The 17,942-nt window shown below is 37.7% G+C and overlaps 1 long non-coding RNA gene across 2 annotated transcripts in view; it reads left to right on the top strand.

Annotated features, from left to right (window-relative positions):
- The window catches only part of LOC120598156 (uncharacterized), a 44,894-nt gene extending 31,242 nt beyond the window's left edge, over window positions 1-13,652 (top strand). The window contains exons 3-5 of one of the 2 annotated variants that reach the window (XR_005651525.1): window positions 4,618-4,715; window positions 4,951-5,009; window positions 13,496-13,652. This is a non-coding gene — a long non-coding RNA (uncharacterized LOC120598156). The remainder of the gene's footprint in view (window positions 1-4,617; window positions 4,716-4,950; window positions 5,010-13,495) is intronic. The other variant, XR_005651524.1, reaches the window with a different exon arrangement.
- Window positions 13,653-17,942: the final 4,290 nt, after the last annotated feature.

The following is a 17,942-nucleotide window of genomic DNA, read 5'->3' as shown; positions in this document are numbered from 1 at the left end:
ACTGGTCAAAATAACATTTACGATCTTTCAATTCTTACATATGGTTCAGAGGCCTCCTCCTCACAGGCTTCCTGTCATATATTGCTGTGTATTGACTGAGGTCACTGCTGACTTCCATGTTACTTTATGACTCTGTAGAACTGTTGCTAGGGAAGATTTCGCAGGACCTATGAGGTCAGTGAGAATTTGAACAATGAAAAGAATAAAATAATTCATTAGCTTTCTCTTCAAAGTTTGCTTTTGTGGAAAACCTTAGGAAGGTGAGGTATTAATAAACATTTTTCAAACAGCATAAAATTTTTTAACTAGATAGAACCATGTAAGTTTATATGGAAATGTTTTGGGTTATGATGTTATGAAATTTAAGTTATCATTGCAAATAAATTGGGAGCCCTATGAACATGTGAAAGCCCAGAATTTGTGATAAGAACTATTTTCTTGTTCTAGTCCAACCACAATATTGTAGGATGACTTGAAAAAATTACCTCTCAGGATCTCAATTTCTTTGTCTGAGACATGACATTTTTAGATTAAAGCTGTAGGGTCCTTTTCAGCTCTGTTAATGATTTATATTTTGTTTTTCTCACAAAATTTTGGCAAATAATGAGTTCATTTAATAAATATGGACTGATCCTGGCCCTCACAAAGCCGTGTGGTTTTAAGAGAGAGAAGTTGTCCCATGGGTTGAGTAAACAAGACAAGGAGGATGTGTGCGAATAAATCTACAAATCGAGCGTCTCTCCGAAGTTTATCATAAAGACAATCTGCTGGGCTTTGGACATCTGATAGCATACACAACTGCTTTTAACAAGTAGAACCGCTGGTGACAAAAGTTATGTCAACATCTGAGTGAGGTGTAGATTAGCAGTACCTAGCTTCTTAGGGAGGGCTGATAAGTGAGACACAAGGAAAATAAGGCCAGCAGGAAGGGCATCCAAGTAAATTGGAAAAAAGTCCAATCTACAGAATGTTCCCAGAATAGGTGTAAGAGATTCAATTGTAATTGGCAGAGAAAGTATTTGCTCTCTACATGAGAAGAGCCAGCAAGAACAACGGAAGGGACCTGACAAAAGAAATGAGACATTCCAAAAAGATGGAAAGACAGATATGGTCAGGCAGCACAAACAGACCCCCTCCTACTAGGTTTTATGTTGTTGTACCTCTTCTTTTTCAAAAACAGTTTCCTTTTTTCTTTCTTTCTTCTTTTTGTCTTCCTGTCACCTCCTGAAAGACTTAAGATTTAGACTATAGCCTCTGTATACCAATGAAAATTTGTAATCGAACCATTAAGTTGAAAGATACTTACTCAGAGGCCCCTGAGAGATTCTCATAACAGGCCTGCTGTTGGGGACTCGGGAAATGACCAGTCTCTTTGATTTCCTGGGGGAAGCCACCACAACAAAGTCCTCAAGGTCAAAGCTTAGCTTTACACTGAACAAGAAATTGCAAATTTTGACTTTCTGGTGAGTTCACAGAGAGGTCACCAGGACTAGTTCCTACACACATTGCCAGTAACAACAGATTTGTCCACAATGCAAAAAAAAAAAAAAAAAGAATAAAAAATAAAATCTTTGGAATATTGTTGCAAAGTCTCTGTGGATGCATTTAAAAATTTGATGAAATGATTGATCAAGTGGCTATAAAATTTGATTAAATGGATCAAACAATAGCTTGGAGTATAGCAGCAAACACATAAACTTAGGTATAGTAAGGCAAGATTTCCCATTTCTGTGACCTTTGCGGTATTAAACTCACAGTCTTGTTGTTTTCCAAGGAAAGGAACAGTTGTCTCAGGCCCCTCCCTGTGTCCTCTTTGCCCCTAAATGTGATTTGATGTCCTTCTTCTTTCTTAAGTCTCTTTTCAGTCTTCCTTGCTATTTCAGGCAATAGTTTCAATGAAGCTTGGAAATCAGGTCAAAGCCTGCATAGGCAGACTGTCTGCAAAGCTCATAATGTTGCTACAAGTCCAGGTCACCATTGTTAAACACGGGGCTCTCTCTTGATCTGGCAAAGCATCACAGCTATCTCTGTGTTTGGAGAACCCAGGTTGTCTGAAAGGAAGCATTGTTCATTTACAGCACTCTGTCCAAAGCATCCTACTTGGAAAGGTTGTACCAGGGATCACTAGACCCTTTCTAACTACAACTCTTGGGCAGAAGGGTAGAAATTTCATAGGAAAGAAAGTTGACTTTTCATCTAAGAAGAAATTCTTTATTTTCTAAAAATAAGGGCTCATATTTGAAACAAAAGAAACTTTTAATTCAAATATAGTTGGTAAATATAGTTTTGTAGTAGTGATAGTAGAACTCACCAACACAAAACTCAGTTGAAAGGCCCTCCTGGATTGAAAAGCAAATTACCTATGAAAAACAGCTGTGCTCTTTCAAAAGTCCCGACCCCATTGGATAAAAGCCCTCTATACCTCTCAGTCACTTTAATGTAAGTTATGGAGAGAAAAAGTCTTTACTTTTGATCAGTTTTCAGGCTTGTTGTTTTAATATGTCATTGTTTTTAATGTAAACATTTCAAAAAAGTTTAAATCCTGTTTGAATCTGTGGAGCTATAAGCTCATTTTGTATCGATTAGGGACCAAAGACTGAGTCCTTGGTTTGTTTTTCTTTTTGGTGCAGTTATAATAAACTGTTCTCCATCATTTGGACTTTGGAAGTTGGCCCACAATCAGCCCCTTGCTTTTTCGGGAAGCATGGCGGATAGTGCTGCTATGGAATGCACAGGACTGCTGAGAAACCCAGGCAGCCTGTTGAGAAAGCCCTTCTGAGGGTCAGTTTGGAAGGAGTCACAAGAAAAAAGGGTGAGGGTTAATGACTCCCTTCGTGAGGATTTCTGGCACTAGTACTTCACCTCAAATGGAAATTTCAGAAGTTTCTGTACTGTTCTCAAGAGCATTCCTGGAGTTGAGTGGCAGAAATTAAGGCCAAGCATAATGTAGTGAGTGACTTTGCTGAACACAGCTCTGTCTCCAGGAACTCATCATCATCATCATCAAATAGCATTTATTAAAAGCCCACATGCATATGGTGCAGAACAAACCACATTAAACAAGCATAGTTGGGTTGCTGGTCCTCTGGAGGGCCACAACTTAAACCACTAAAAAACCGACTCTTGCTTCTGTTAGGCAGAAGCAACCCAACAGCAGTGAGAGGGGAGATCGCTTACATAGTGACTAATGTCAGTAACAAGCACATTAATATATAATATTAATTAGTATAGGTGTCATTAATTAAAGACTCTCAGTGCCAGACCCAATGCTGTTTGCTTATGGTAATGCAAAATATCATTATTGCAACTCAGTAGGTATCATTAATAAATGTATTTTATGTGAGAAGCAACTAAAGCATAGACAAGTTAAATAATTTTCCAGGAAAATGAAGCTACTAGGTAGCAGAACCAGGACTTGAACTTAAGTTTATTCAAATCTAAAGACCATGCTAGGCCACACTGCCAGTTCTCATGAGAGTTGAATGTAGGCCTTGGTGGGTTAGTAAAATATTTATATTTATAATATAATAACTCCTATACTTTTAATATAGCACGAAAATTTAACTATGACTTTAATAAAGTTCAGAAACCACCTCATTTGGCTCTCTTTAAAATGTTGCTATTCCTATCATTAACGGGGTCAAGGATTTTCTTTGGCACAGCAAATAGAAGTGTGACTGGTAGATCTCAGAGTCTCTAACTAGAGTGATTTATTCACCAAACTGAATGAAGAAGCCTGACCTAGATAACTGGTTAGAATCACCTAGGCTGCAGAATTTTGATATGTCCCTTACTATAATAATCTATGCTGATTAATATCCCTCAGATTGGAGGGAGGAGGAGGATTCAAGTAATTTCGGTCTTTTCTCTTTGGTATTTATCCTGCTTGGTGTTCTCTGAGTTTTCTGGGTTTGTGGGTTGATGTCTGACATTAATTTTGAGAAATTCTTATTATTATTTCATTATTATTTCATTATTATTTCAAACATTTCTTCTGTTCCTTTCTTCTCCTTCTGACATTGCCATTACACAGATGTTACACCTTTTGTAATTGTCCCACAGTCCTTCAATATTCTGTTCTTTTTTCTCTTTGCTTTTCAGCTTTAGAAGTTTCTATTGAGATATCTTAGAGTTTCTTTCCTCAACTATGTCCAATTTAAGAAACTCATCAATGGCATTTTTATTTCTGTTACAGTGTTTTTGATCTCTACCATTTTTTTTTCCTTAGGATTTCCAAATCTCTGCTTACATTACCCATCTGTTCTTGCATGTTGTCTACTTTATCCATTAGAACCCTTAGCATATAAGTAAAATTTATAAATTCCCAGTCTGATAATTCCAACATCCCTGCTATAATCTGGTTCTGAAGCTTTCTCTGTTTTTTTATATTGTGCTTTTTTTTTGCTGTTTAGTATGCCTTATAATTCTTTCTTGATGGCTGAACATGATGTACCTGGTAAAAGGAGTGATGTAAATAGGCCTTTAGTAATTTGGTGAGGTTTGGAGGGAGGATAAGTGTTCCGTACTCCTGTGATTAGGTTGCCGTCTTTTAGTGAGGATGTGCCTTTGGACTGTGAACTTCACAAGTGTTTATCAGGTTTTTTCCTCTCTTTTTAGATGGGAAAGGTTGGCTAGAGTGGCCTGGAGTTGGGTATTTCTTTTCTCCCACGTGGAAAGCTATTGCTGACTGGAGTTAAGTATTTCCCTTGCCCCAGGTCAGTTAGGCTCTGTTTAACTAGTTTCTCCTGAGGGCAGTCCTTGTTATGAAGACTATTCTGGGATATTTCAAAATGGTTCCTTTTTTTCCTTTGCCAAAGAGGGGGGAATTTTTCTCTGATATTTTCTGAGGGAATCTGGTCAAACCCTTGGAAGTAAATCTCACAATATTATGGGGTACCCCTATGATTGGGTTACCTTGGAGTTCTTAACTCTTAGCCTTGTCTGCTCTAGGCCGTCAGTAATCTGTCAATTGCAGTTTCCAGTTTCCTGCCTGGCACTTGGTTTCCAAGGTGAGTCTCTGCTCTGGTAAGCCATGACTCTCTGTATTCTCCTGTCTCTCTAATTTGAGGCAGTGGTTTGCCCTCTTTTCTCTTCTTTTACAGATACAAGATGAGGTGTTTTTTCAGTCTGTTCAGGTTTTTATTGTTAGAATGAGGTGGCAGCTTCCAAGTTCTTTATGTTTGGAAGCAGAAACTAGACCTCATCTATCATCTCTTCTTTTTACTGGTTTTTGCCAGTTAAAACAGAGAGTTGATGGAATAGTACTTTATGTGTTATTGCACAAAACAATATCCATTTTGGAAGCCGAGACCTTCCACCACTGCTGCTGTCCCCGCCCTTGAGGCAGGACATAGTGAGTGGTAGCGTGGTTGTAAGCAGGTGGAACTTTGTGTAGACCAGCTTACCAGCTTAAAGGTAGAGACAGATTCAGGGCTGGGGAGCTAGTACAGCTGACAAAACACATATCGTGCTATCAGAGGATTTCTTTGAGCGAAAGTTTGGTTCGCCCCTATTTTTATTTACTAGTGGCTATGGGATATTATTTTCCCCATTTATGTTATAATACAAGCTTTTCCAACTTGTATTTTGTTGTTACTGTGAAAGTGTGTGGTGGCTGCTATGGGGTGTCATCCAGATTCCTCTGCATGTCTGTGGCACTCGTTCACACACCTGAAGGAAGTACTGGCTGCAGATATTTTGCAGCTTAGTTTTTCTCTGGAAATTTCTCTAGAATAAGTGGAGTGGCCTTGTTCAAGAGTACACCCTCTCCCTGGAGACAGCTCATATTAAATAATTGATCTGTATGGGTATAAAAAGACCCAGCCTCCTTGCCTCAATTCTAGAAAACTCTGAAGAGCCGTTTTAGGGCCAGGACTTCTTAAAGGATTGACTGAGGGCCCTATTATAACTGCACTGCGGTTCAACTTCTCCCTCGGCCCAATCCTCATTTCTTTCTCCCTTATGAGTATTTAGCATTAGAATCTGATTCCTGGGGAACCCAACTTAAGAACCAGTTGGTACCAGGAGTAGTCTGAGGACCCAGACTCTGCAGTTGAATTTTGGAGCTGCATCACCTGCTGGCAGTGGAAGGCAATGAGAAGGCAATGGTGGTGGGTGAGACGCTGATGTTCCCTGGCATGCTGTAGCAGCACAGGTGTTAGGACTTTCATAAGTGGTGAACTGGGATAGTAGACAGTAATAGAATCCCCTGGCGGGGCAATATCTCAGGCATTTGAGAGGTTCAGTAAAGGAATAATTATCAGGCCAATAGAATCAAATGGCTTTTGTTGTGTGCAAGCAGTGTATTGGAGAAAGGCAATTAAAGGCCAAGGATGGTTAATTATGAATTTACAGTGAAATGTAAATTTCAGAGAGCCTTCTTGGCAGCATACAAAGAGAATTTTATCTCCTACAACTAGAAAAAGAGAAAGTTGAGGATAAAGCTCAGTGCTTAATTATGAGGATAGTGAACCTTCAGAAAAGATTGAGTTTTTAACCCCAGCAAGTTTACTAAACTAAGATTAGGGCCCTGGTTAGAATGTAGTAGGACCCTGAGACTTGACATGGGGGCATCTGTGTTTATGGCCTCAAAAACCTTGAATCCTCAGATTTCCTTAAACTCTGTGACCACAGAAGTAGCCCACTTTACGCCATTAAATGCTGGTCCACCCCTGTTGCTTGAAGATGACACTCAGATTTTGAGAGAAAATACACACTCCCTGCAGGAACTCACTCTACCTCCACTTCTGGATACCAAAGAACTAGGTTGTTAACGTAACCCAGGCAAGGAGAACTAGGGCTGCTGAGGGAACAAAGAGACTATGTGCCCAAGGATCTACTGGGCCAGGCTAAAATATATTGGCAGGAGCCAGGAAGATACATGTGTGTTGAGTCTGTGCATACATATTTTTTTGAGGGTACTGCATCAAGTTGGAAAAGGGAAAATTTACCTATGTGAGTGGACTCTCAGGTTATAGGGTTTACACCCTATCAAAAACCAAAGAGATGGAGCTAGTATGCTGCTAAGGTGGCTTTTGGAAGCTTGGGAGATATCAGGGCCCACATTAAGTGAAGTAGAAATGTCAGGACTCCCATGGCAGACAGTGGAGGCAGAGATGAAAAGGCTGAGAGAACAGGGCCTCTGCAAGTGGATATCCAAGTAAGGCTGACATGCCCACCAGGTAACCATACTCCATGAGAGCTCCCAGGGGACACGTTATTATACTGACGTGTTGAGGAATATGCTTGTGAGAGCTGTACCTGAATGACTGCGAAACTGATAGCTGTTATCTTTAAGTCAGAGCTGGTAAAAAGTCCAGGTGATAGTATCTAACCATGATAAGCAAGGTGAGTGCAAATATAATAAATAGCATGGTTAGCATAGCAGACAGATCTGGCACTCAAAGGGCTTTGGCCATGGGTAAAAAAACTCAGAGTTCCCAGGGGAAGGATATGTGGGTAGCCAATTACTTAATTAGTGCATTAATTTATACAAACAAAAGAAATTGAGAATGGATGGTCAAGATGCCAAAGTAGATAGCCAGATAAGGAAGGACCCTTCAATACCATGGCAAGCGTATACAGCAATAATTCCCTTGGTCCTTCCCTAAAGGAACTCAGAATATTTACTCAGGTAACTGTCACCGGGAAAAGGGTAAGACTCAGACATTTTGAAGACTAGTGAACACAGAGTCCAAGTTGACCTGAAGCATCATCATGGTACTCTTGTCGGAATGGGGTTATATGAAGCCAGGTAAGAGATGGAGTCCTGGCCCAAGGTTAGCTCGCATGGATTGACTAGAGACAGAGACTCACCCTATTATTTCTCCAGTGCCCAAAGGTACAATTGAAATAGATGTACTTGTTTGTTGGCAGAATACACAAATTGGGTTCTGAGCCTGTGGAGTAATTGCTGTTGTAATTTCCAGTGGGAAAGTTTTAGTGAGAGCCCCTGAGATTGGCCTCCACTCCACTGTCAACACAGTGAACCAAAAACAATATATATCTTGAGTAGAAGGGTGATGGCAGATATTAATGCCACTCTTGGAGATTTAAAGAATGCAGAAGATGAGTTCCTTATCACATCTTTATTTAATTCACTGGTCTGGTCCCTGCAAAAACTGAATTGGATCCTAGGGGATAATAGCAAATTCAACCAAGGAGTTGTTCCAATTATAGCTTTTGTATCTTTGCTAGAACAGGTTAACAAAGAAATTCAGGTACAAAGCACACAACCACTTATCTGAAAAATGCGTTATTTTCCATACCTACTCAGAAGGAGGATCAGAAGCAGGTCTCATTCAAATGGGATAAACAACAGTATATGTTTGTGGCCTTACCTCAGGGCCCTGTTAACTCTCCCACCTTCTGTCCAACTGGACTTAGATTACCTGGACTATCCATAAAATATCATATTGATCTATCAATGATATGTTAATTGGACCAGATGAACAAGTGTGTTGGAGACCTTGGTAAGATACATGGTGGAGATAAACTGAAGATCCAGTAATCCAGCATGTTAGTGAGATGACTAGGAAACCCCTTCAATGTGAAGAAAACTCTTGCCATTGAGAATGAAGCACCATGCCTGGATGGCCTCTTTGTTTCTGGAGGTGGCATAGTCCTTACTTAGGTATACTGCTCTGACCCATTTCCCAACTGACACAGAAGACTGCTAGCTTCTGTTGAGGCCCAGAGCAGGAAAGGCCTCAATTGGGGCTGCAATCCAGTAGAACTTTTGGTAATAAAAATATCTGTGGTGGGAAAAGATGGCCAGGTAGAGATTGCTCCAGTTAGGGAATCACAATGTAGACCTCTATGACTTTGAAACGGGGCCATGCTATGTGCAATTATTATAATACAGCAGATTTTAAAATGCATCTGCAGCAGAGAACTGTAAACCTGTTGGAAAACAGTTCTTGGCTTGCATCCGGGGGAGAGTGGAGGTGGAGTGCCTTACCTTGAGACATGGGGTGATCTTGCAGCTAGAGCTGCTCATCATGAGCAGAGTATTGTCAGACTCATCAAGCTATAGGGTCAGATAGCAAACAGTAATCCATTATTGTGGGTTATCTAGGGTCAGGCATAAGCAGGTGGTCTATATCCACGTGCCATCTAAAACTTTCATACCACAGTGTCTCATTAAGTTTACAATCACAGGGATTTCTTAAAATCAGCCAATGGAGGGAGAAAAAAGCAGAGCTTGCTTTATGCATGTGTAGGTTTGATATATAGGGACAAGCTATAAAAGGATTACTACTGCCCTGCAGCCCCACTTGAGATAACCTTGAAAGACAATAGTACTGGAAAATTCTCCTGATGAGCAAAGTTTTGGTCATCCACTTTGTGTGAAAGAGATGCAGCCTGAAATAAGAATATGCATGGTCTCCTGAGTTGTAGCTAATGGTTTGGTGGTTGGACCAGGGTGATGGAAGGAGGAATATTGGAATCTTGAAGAAAAAGAAGTCTGAGCTTCCCTATGGATAGGCACATGGATAGATCTGTGGGGTGGGGAAAAAAGTGTGAAAGTATTTTTATCAGAAGTTAACACTTATCAGAGAGTATTAACCCAGAGATAAGCACTAAACACTAAGTAGGCACAATGCCTTGGCCAGTTGTTGTCAGCCAGTGTTTGCCATTGGTCCCCCCTGGCCCCTTAGTGCTGGCATAATGAGCTACTGTGGGGATGGAGGTTATGCATGAGCTCAATAGCATGGGCTCCCACTGAACTAGACTGATAGAGTTACTTTCACTGCTGAATATCCAAAACCCCACCAGGACACTTCTTCCCTCTATCTTTTGTGAAACAAAAGCTTTAATCTGTGTGTGTGGGAGGGCAACAAATGTTGTCCAGGAGGCACTGGTAAGAACCCTTTGTATCTGGGGGGAAATGAAAAGAACCCTCTATCCCTGAGGGAGGGGCAGGAAAACATTTGTGCTGGATCTAGAACTACAGCTGGAGGAGGGGCAGGATCACTTAGACTGACACACACTCCACACTCAGTGTGAGTCTAACACTGAGTCTTAATCAGAACAGAGGCTTTTATCCTTTCCCTCCCACTTCCCCCTACAGCCCACTACAAGGCCAACAAGTGTAAAGTAACAAATATCAGTGGAAAACTACCGGGAGAGTTGCAAGAGTCTAGAGCCAAACCTTCTCTGAGGTTAGTGCAAAGGGAAGACCTAAGGCTCAGGATGGATTAAATGTTGAGAAAACCCCTCCAGGAAATGTGTCTCACACCTAAACACTGCTAGAATATTTGAAGTCTGCAGTGCACGGAGGGTAACCATAGCAACAACAAACTTCTGAACACACCCTTCTCCAAAGAAGATACACAGATAGTAAATAAGCACACGAAAAAATGCTCAATTTTATTAGAGAGATGCAAATTAAAACTACAATAAGGTACTACTTCATATCTATTTGAATGGCTAAAAAAATTGACAATGCTAGATGCTGACCACGATTGGAGCAAATGGAACTTTTGGGGGCACTGCTGGTAGATAGATATACAAAAATCTATAGTCCCTTAACAGTTTTGCAGTTTCTTATAAAGTTAAACATAAACCTACCATATAGTCCCAAAATCCTTCTGGGTATTTAAGTGAAATGAAACTTAAGTTCACGTAAAAATCTATATGGAAATGTTTATAGTAGCTTTATTCATATTTGCCCCAAACTGAAAAATCTTTCATCTAGTTAATGGATAAACAAACTGATAGATTCATAGCATGAATTACTATTCAGCCACAAAAAGAATGAATTCACACAAGACTGAATCTCAAATTTGCTAAGTGAAATCAGTCAGACCTCAAAGGTGACATGTTGTTTGATTCCATCATATGATGTTCTGGGAGAGGCATCGCTATATAGACAAAAAACAGGTTGGCGGTTGCCAAGAATTAGGGATCAGGGGTGGAGATTGACTGTAGGCGGGAGCATGAGGCAAACTTTTTGCTGTGATGGAACTGTTCTCTATCGCAATTGTGGCAGTATTATAGGATTCTATTTATTTTTTTAATACCCATAGAGCTGTACATCACCAAGAGTGAATTTACCATATGTAAATTGCAAAATTGAAAAGAAATTCTCAAGTTGCAAACAAGTCGAGAAGATGAAAGGAAAACTTTAACAAGATAAAAAATTTAAAATTTAGCAAAACTTCTATAACATTAAAAAAACCTCATAAAGATAAAAAGAGGAATGATAAACTTAAAATATTTGCAGTAAATACAGTAGACAAAGGATTAATGTGATTAATGTGTTGTTAGATATATCTAAATAAATTGAGAGGAATGAGATAGAACATGAAAATTTTCAGTTAAAAATAATAAAATATTTTATTATAAGTAATATAAATGAATATTTAAAGGAAATATAATATTTCAAACATCAACTTAGGATAGGTTTACAAAAGATAATGTTAAAATCTGGTTAAGGCTAGATTTGTGGAGTAGTAAATTGGTATGACTTTTTTGAAAAGGAATTTTGCAAAATACATCAATAACTTTGAACATATTCTTATGTTGATACAGAAATTCTCCTCCTCTGAGACTAGTGTAAAGAAATAATTATATGTGTAAATATATGTAATATATATGTATAATATAATAAGTAGTTATATATGTTTAAATACACACAAAAATGACAATGAAAAAGGTATTTATAATAGGATACATTTGAAAACAATCTAATTTTTACCAATAGAAAAATGTCTAAGTAAATTATGGTATATTGTAAAGTGGGGTAGTATGTATGTATATAGTGTTAATATGAAGCATCTTAATAATTATGACATGAAAATAGTCAAGATTAAATATCATATGTTGTCAAAACACATAGACTTTACCAATATATTAAAAACGGCTATCTCTACCTGGTGAAATCCTAAGTAAATATTATTTCTCTCTCTTTTTTATATATTTTAACCCTTCTCAAAAGAATCTGACAAAATTTTATTTTAAAAAGAACCCTGGGGTCTGAAGAATCTTCTGTGTCTGGTCCTGTGTAGATAGAGGTCAAAGGTAGATATGTAGGAGTAGCTTTCTCCCCTAGTTGTCCCAGGAAGTGCCTGGTCCTAATTTAAGTTAACCATTTGGCTGCTTTGGCAAGTACAAAGCAGGATTCAGTGTCCCTTCTTGGAAATCTCACCCAGTCTCACAATTATCTCAAACTGGGGAAAAAAATTGAATGTAGGGTGCGGGACTGAATTGTTTCTCTAAGGACGTAAAAATAGAAAATATCTTAAAATTGTTAAAACTTTTTGGCATACAATCTGACAATATGTTAACAAACCGTCAGAAACAACAACAACCAACAACAAAAAACCCCCACCAAAACAAACAAATGGACATAAACATAGGCACAAATTCTTCAACCCATCAATCTCTCTATCTTGGAAATCTAACCCATAAGAACGAAAGCACTGGCATCTAAAGATACATATGCAGTCACTTCTGCTATAATGCTTTACCTTGAAAAAAAAAATGTAAATTTGTTCTAAAGCAATTGCTATGTTAGGGAATACTTTGAGTATAACATGAATTTCACTTTGGTTTTGCACAATTTCCTTTGCAAGAAATACTAAGGGATGGCAGGAAACTGCACCCAGCTGAACCAAGCTGCATGGGAAAACACAAAACAGACACCTCATACATCTCCTACCTCAGTTCACTGTTAGCAGCCACACCTGTCCACATCTGGTGTTATATAATTTTCCATCTGATTTCAGATAACCTTTATTTTTTGAGCACCTACTATATGCCAGACTTAATGTTATTTTAATATTTAATTTCCCTAAGTGTAGGATACAAAAATAAATAAGTGCAATGGGAGCTTTTAAAAACTAACAGAGAAACATAATCCTAGACAATCAGGGCTTCCTAATTTTTGCAGGATCTAGGATCATAAATAATTCACTATAATACAAATTAGACTGTGATTTCACATGGTCTGATGGGCTTACCCAAAAGACAAACATGCTTTAGGTAAGAGAGGGCCTTTACTCAGTTAAAGGCTAAATGTTTTAGATATGGTGAGGCAGATAAAATGCACGTATGAATAACATCAATATAAGGAAATATGAAACAAATGCTAAATAAGAAGTGTAAACGAGATCTCCTAGGTTCCTTTTAGAAGGTTTCTTTTCTGGCTGAAGCCTGCAGGAAGTCACCATGGAGGGGGTGTATATGAGATATTCTTTGAATTATAGATGGGCCTTTTATGTCAAAGCCCATCCTTTAGAGCAGGGTTTAGAGGAGGGTTACAGAGTTTGAAGGGACAAAAGAAATATATTTTAAATAGTAATAGTTTGGAGGAATTGTAGTTTCGGTTTATTTTATAAACACGTTGAGTACCACATCAACATGATTATTGAGTACAAACCAAAAACAACAGATGAAAGAATTTGAGTAAATATTAAGGTCACATTCTAATTTCAGGGAGAACCACAATTAACCATCTCACTTATGTTCTCTCATTGAATTTGTCACTCAGAAGAACCACTGGAGAACTGGCTTTCAGAGTTCTAGTTATGAACTGTACTTTATTGCCTGTGACATTGAGGAAGGCATTTCACCTCTCTAGGCTTGAGATATTCATCTTTGAAATGAGGATGTTGAACAACATGGTCTGAGCTTTAGGGTTCTACAAGTTCTTGACAGGTAAGCTGCCATTTTGTTCCCAAGGATTTGCAGGAATCATGCTGCTTTGTATCTGCCCTTCACCCTTACCAATTTTTAAGATCTGGATTTTAAGATCTGGATTTATTTGGCATAAAAGAATAGATATCAAATGGAGTCTCTTCTTTGGGTGAAAGCAGCCCATGAGCAGGCATATTCTAATATGTTGGCTCATGTCCACAAATTCACTACATTTTCTTTGCAGTAAGAGAGCACAGCCAGTTGGTATAATTTATAATATATTCACCATAACTATTCAGAAGTTTTGGGACTTCCTCCCTTTGAAATGTCACATTGATTTCAACAGTTAAAATTCATTATATACTGCCAGAAATGCTAATTCTTGCTCCTGATATTTCTTAAAAACAACACAACAACAACACACATACATATATGCACACACACATTTCTCACACACAACTCACACGACTTTGAAAAAGATATCTTAGGGGATAAGAAAGTAGAAATGAAAATGTATGAAAATAAGAATTATAAAGAACTCACTATAGGTACACATGGCTTCTTATATTTAGGGAGCAAGTTGCAAGATGTCAAATATGATTTCTTTTCTCCTTTGAAGTTAATGTGAAAGGATTGAAACAAGTCTAAGTAGCAAGATCCTAACAATATGTTTTAAAAGGTTATTAGCAACTTGTAAATAGCTTTAATTCCTATTTAAAACTGTCTTGTCGAAGGTTAGCATTAGGCTCATTAACCCAGACTCATTTTATGTTGAGGGGATTCTAATAGGCAGGTGGTCTCTGAAGTCCTTTAGCTTATCAGATTTATGATTCTGTGATTGTTATGAGCAGTTTCCTTTCAAAAAGTCATGAATTTATAACAAATGGAATACTAGTATATAGTGTGAACAGACAATTTCTTTGAATGGCTCTCAATTTAGAAAAGGTCTAGGAGCTGTATAAAATTTAGTTTTGCTTAATTTAATTTGCTATGAATTCTTAACTGATTCAGAACACAGGTTGCCATTCAAAACATTTTTAAAATGATTCCTCAGCTGAGGAGGAACTTGTCATGAAATATGTTATAAAGTAAACATAAAATTACACCCATGCTGCAACAAACAGCATTGAAGGGAGGAAGTATTGTCTTCCTCCCTTAACTAGCGGGTTAAGATTTATTTCCATTGCTCTTATTTTTGCTGACTGACGATTGCTATGACATTATTATTTATTTCTCTGATTCTTACTTTATAGGATACTTTTTGAGACAAATAGTTTCTCAGTTTTGGAATAAAAAGAATATCCTTCCTGAGTGCATGTAAGAATTAGTAATTTTTTTAACAATTAATAATTTTTGAATCAAAATATAAGGGTACTTTGCAGTAGCTACAAATGAAAGAATCCTCAAAATTTAATCTTTTCTTGTTGCAACTTCTAATTCTAGGGTAGGAGAATGCTGGGATTAGGCCTTCTGCCTATGACTTCTATGTTCCTTTTTTTGTTTTTCTTGTACTTTTCCTCATTTCAGAAAACATCTGATTAAATACTTTGTTGACTCTTATTCTCATTTAAATGGAGGTTGGGGCTTCGCTGCAACTTCCCCTTGGATTCAGGGCATGGGTAGTAGTCCCATTTCAGATTGAGTCAGGTGGCTACACTGGTGGGAAAACTAGACAAGGTAAGCACATGTTACCTTAGGATTCGCTGCCTAGTTCTGAGAAGGCTTCTCCTCAATTATTTTATATTATGACTTAGTGATTTGCTTTGTCCAGGGTCAGTTTGGAAGTACTTCATGACCTTATTATTATTTATTTTGATTTATGTTGGATTGAGTGATATATTGAAGCTTTTTATTTTTTTCTGCCGAATATTTGCTTGTTTGTGTTTCATAGTTTTCCTGTCAGAATTGTCACGCAGCCTGAGCCAAGGTTATTTGGTCCCATTGGCTTTTGATTTTACTCTTATCAATTAGAGAGAGTTCCAGAAGTCAATTTCTTGTTTTTAAAAGCAATTAGTTGTCAGAGTTCTGATTACGCCTGGAGGAAGGTCTTCTAAGGCAGCTCCATTAAACTATTATAATAAAAAGAATTGGAAAACACAAGTTCCTTTATTGGGCTCTATTCCTGAATGTTCTGAATCAAAGTCGTCTCTTTCTGCCTCAGTTTCTCCACTGGGAATATGGAAATGTAGTAAAATATAGGGATGGTGTTATAATAGGCCATACATTTCGATTTTAAGGCCTTGGCAAATCCTTCAAGGTCCCTTTAAAAAGATGCACATTTGTAGCTACACTTAAGCAAAAATTATTTAAGAGGTTTACCCTGAAAAAGCATCATGGGATTACATAAACCAATAACCATGTCTGAAACATTATTCTAAAACAGCCAGCAGTAAACTCTTTAGAAAACATAGTCAAGTACTATGCACATGGAGAATTTTCATCAGGTAACTGAATTAAATGGCAGATGGATGTGTAAAATCTTGGTATGTGGGGAGATTTAATATCTAGGTATTCATATTCATTAATTCCAAGGAAGGTATTTTGTGGCTAGCTTTTCTATTGATTTGAATTAGTGCACAACGCCTACATGGCTCTGCTTTCCCAATGTTTCTAATACAGATATTTTGTCTATTATGTGAACAGGAGCATATTAAGTTTGGGGCTAGAAATTTGGGCCTCATATTACATTGAATTCTTTATGAGAGTCATGATACTCTTGGCTATTTCTTTTGCATGTGCTTCTGTTTCATGAGCCTTCCTGCTGCTTGATCTGACCTTTTCAGTACCACATTAAACTGTCAGTTTCTAGTGCTTATTTGGAACATTTTCAGAGTGAGCATATGGATTTTATAGTAAATCTTTAAACACCATTTTGACTCCTTGGTAACTTTTTCTCATCATAATATTATTTGCATTATATTGAATCATGTATATTTTGTTGGGCAGCACGAGATTAGGATGTAACACAGAGAACGTGTTTTAAAACTATTTATGTAAAAATGGGGCTCTGGATGAATGCCATTGCAGTCTCGCTATTGATGGCAAGATATATTACGTACACTGCTCGCATGGACCATAATTGGAAATGATTTAGTAGGAAAAATGAAAAACTTTACTGAAATCCAAGGGGTAAAGGAATACTTTTCACAACAGTTTTCTAGAACTTGAGCAAAGAACATGAATATTTATGTACATTCTATGGAATACATAAACATATATCATTTGATATGAGCTCTCCAAAAATAATTTAATGGAATACATGAAACAGGCAATTTCCTATAGGTTTTCAGGAACTAAACCAACGCAATTATGATTTCTCTCCCAATTCTTATCTTTGAAAACAACTCTGGAATGCTAATTACCAGGAGATCTCTCAGGAACAAGGAAAACACAGATTTGGTTTCAATTCATTCATGCTCTAGCCAGCACTGAATTCAGGTGATGGAAAATCTGCCCGAGGACTGAATGATGGTCAGGTCAGGACCAGCCAAATGTTTACAGTTAGTGGAACTCAAGGAAAGGTCATCAAAGGACCCCAACTAATAGCAAATGCATTTAATATAATCTGTTGCACAGTGATTTATAATTTATAAAATGCTTTCACATTCATTTCCCCCTTTGAGCCTTGCAAAACCTCTTTTGTCTATGTAAGACTTAAAAAAAAAAAAAATCCCAATTTTGTAGATGTAAGAATTCAGGCTCAGAGAGTCTAAGTAACTTGTCCCAAATTACAAGATAGAAGTGGTAATGGGGCTCAGTTATAGTTTTGTGGACTCTTAAGCTTAGTGCTCAGCCTCCAGAAGATACAAATCAGATAAGGCAGGGCATATATCTGCAAATGGTGGAAACTACTTTTTTTGTCTGTGCTTAATAATAGACCAAAATGCTCTGGGCCATCTTAATTACTGAAATAACCAGAAGCTCAAAATTCTCTTTAGTGCTGCCTAGTCATGTGGCCACGTCAATTTTTGTCTAAAGGATTGAAAAAAATCTTTCAATATTTTAGGCCATTAGTAATATCAAATGTGCTAGGAAAAGCATATGGTAGCTTTCGTTTATGGAGTGTAATTTTTCCAAGTGAAAATGGCCCATTTGTATTCGTCTTTAATACGGATTATGGCTTGTTGCTTAGTTAAGGGAATATAAGAGAAAAAACTTTGGCATGGCAAGATTTCTTTAGGTGCTTTTCCTCTTCCTGTCCTGCCTCTCCTCTTATCAGTTTTTCTCCAAAAAACCTAGGCATGAAATAAAATGCATAGATTGGCAAATGCTGCTTATGGAGTCAGAATTGTTTCCCAGAG

The sequence above is a fragment of the Pteropus medius genome, unplaced genomic scaffold (assembly GCF_902729225.1).
Source record: "Pteropus medius unplaced genomic scaffold, Ma_sr-lr_union100, whole genome shotgun sequence".
Classification (NCBI taxonomy): Eukaryota; Metazoa; Chordata; class Mammalia; order Chiroptera; family Pteropodidae; genus Pteropus; species Pteropus medius.
The sequence above is the reverse complement of the archived record's forward strand: the minus strand, read 5'-3'. Positions and strand labels throughout refer to the sequence as shown.